This window comes from Micropterus dolomieu, linkage group LG05 (assembly GCF_021292245.1).
Source record: "Micropterus dolomieu isolate WLL.071019.BEF.003 ecotype Adirondacks linkage group LG05, ASM2129224v1, whole genome shotgun sequence".
NCBI classification, from domain to species: domain Eukaryota; kingdom Metazoa; phylum Chordata; class Actinopteri; order Centrarchiformes; family Centrarchidae; genus Micropterus; species Micropterus dolomieu.
This window is the reverse complement of record NC_060154.1, coordinates 32,996,997-32,999,016: the sequence shown is the minus strand read 5'-3', so window position 1 is coordinate 32,999,016 and position 2,020 is coordinate 32,996,997.

The following is a 2,020-nucleotide window of genomic DNA, read 5'->3' as shown; positions in this document are numbered from 1 at the left end:
TCTTATCTTGTTTTTTTTGTATTATTCTTTACACTTGTTAAAGCACTTTGTAACTTGTTTTTGAAAAGTGCTCTACAAATAAGGATTATTATTATAATTGTTTGGAGTGATGTGAGCTTCAATGAGAATAAATAAGTGTAGGTACAGTAAGTTAGATGTTGTAGTGATGTAAATATTTGAGATGTTTGTCTGAAGATCTTGACTATGATGCTTACTTGGTCACGACCTTGGGTCAGTTCTGTGTCTAAGTTTGTTCCTATTTTAGTTTGATATTGTCTGTGCTTGGTGTCCGAGTCTCGCTTAGCTTCCTGTCCGCCCTGATTACCCTAATGTGCCCCACCTGTTGTTAATCACCCTGCCTGCCTGTGTGCAGTGTGCGTCAGTATATAAAACCCTCATTTCAACTCTGTCATGTCATTATTGTTTGAAGTGTTGGTCGCTATACGTCTGGCTTCGGTTTGCTTTGATGTTTCACATTGTAGATTCTGTCTTTGTTTGGACATTCCCTGCCATTTTACTGTTGTACTATAAGAAACCTGACAAACTGTATCAGGGACTCTAGTATCTTGCATTTGGACTCAACTGATCCCGACACACATTGGTTTGGGATAATGATTTTCCGTCTTATAAACATAAGTCTCTATGAATGTTTGGTTGTAATTGAAATTAAAACTTTGACCTTAACATTTGACACTTATGTCTTTTGTAGATGCACCATTCCATTGTGTTGTCCGGTGAGAAACATGCAATCCAGCGCTGCACTACATGCTGTGAGCCCAGCGTACCCAGGCCCAAGCACCTCCGTGACGCCTTATCTAAAGCTAACACAAGACAACACCCTGGACAACAGAACTAGCCTCAGCCCTGACCAGATCTGTAAATTACTCAGCCTCTGTCTAAACACCACCTACTTCCAGTACAACGGGGGATTCTACAGACAGAAGCATGGCTGCACCATGGGCTCACCGGTATCCCGAATGTAGACGCTTTAGTTAAAGTTAGCAATGAGGCAGACAAGGCGGTTAGTATGAAAGAGGTCATGGCTATAGTATATTTTGATATTGAGAAAGCTTATGATTCAATGTGGAGAGAAGGACTACTGATAAAAATGCATGAAATGGGTATTGGCGGAAGACTATACAACTGGGTTTTAGACTTCCTGTCTAACTGAACTTTCCGTGTTAAAGTTGGAGATGCTGTGTTGGAGGATTTTGAAATTGAAAATGGTATTCCTCAAGGGAGCGCTATAAGCCCTGTTCATCATGATAAATGACATTTTTGTAAATGTTGGTAGAGATATTGGATCATCACTTTATGCAGATGATGATGGGGCTATATGGAAAAGAGGGAAAAACATTAGACATGTGACTAATAGCATACAGAGTGCTATATTAAAAGTTGAAAGATGGTCATATGATTGGGGATTTAAGATGTCAGTTGTAAAGTCATGCTATATGTTCTTTACCAGAAAGAGAAATATTAATAACACAAAGCTTAAATTGTATGGACAAAATATGGAAAGAGTGAAAGAGTTCAAGTATGTAGGATTGTGGTTTGATGAGAAATGTGTATGGAGGAATCATGTTAAACAGGTTGAAACAAAATGTAAAAACAACACTACTATATATTTATAGGGCCTTAATACGATCGTCTATTGATTATGATTGTATGGTATGTGGAGCAGCAGCCAAGAGTATTTTAGAAAAACTAGACAGAATACAGTTCAGAGCTCAAAGACTCAGCATAGGTGCAGTGAAAACAACACCTACTAATGCACTGCTGGTAGAAGCTGATGAATTGCCATTATATTTGAGACGTTCTAAGTTGTCTTTAGCATATTGGGTCAAGTTAAAAGGATCTGGAGAGGAACAACCTGCAACAAAGGTTCTGTGTGACTGTTGGGAATATACACAACAACTGAAAGGTAAAGGATTTGGCTGGAATATTAATGCAGTAGCAGAAGAATACGGATTAAATAACATAGAATACGGACCAATTACTGTATGGGATAATGTTCCTC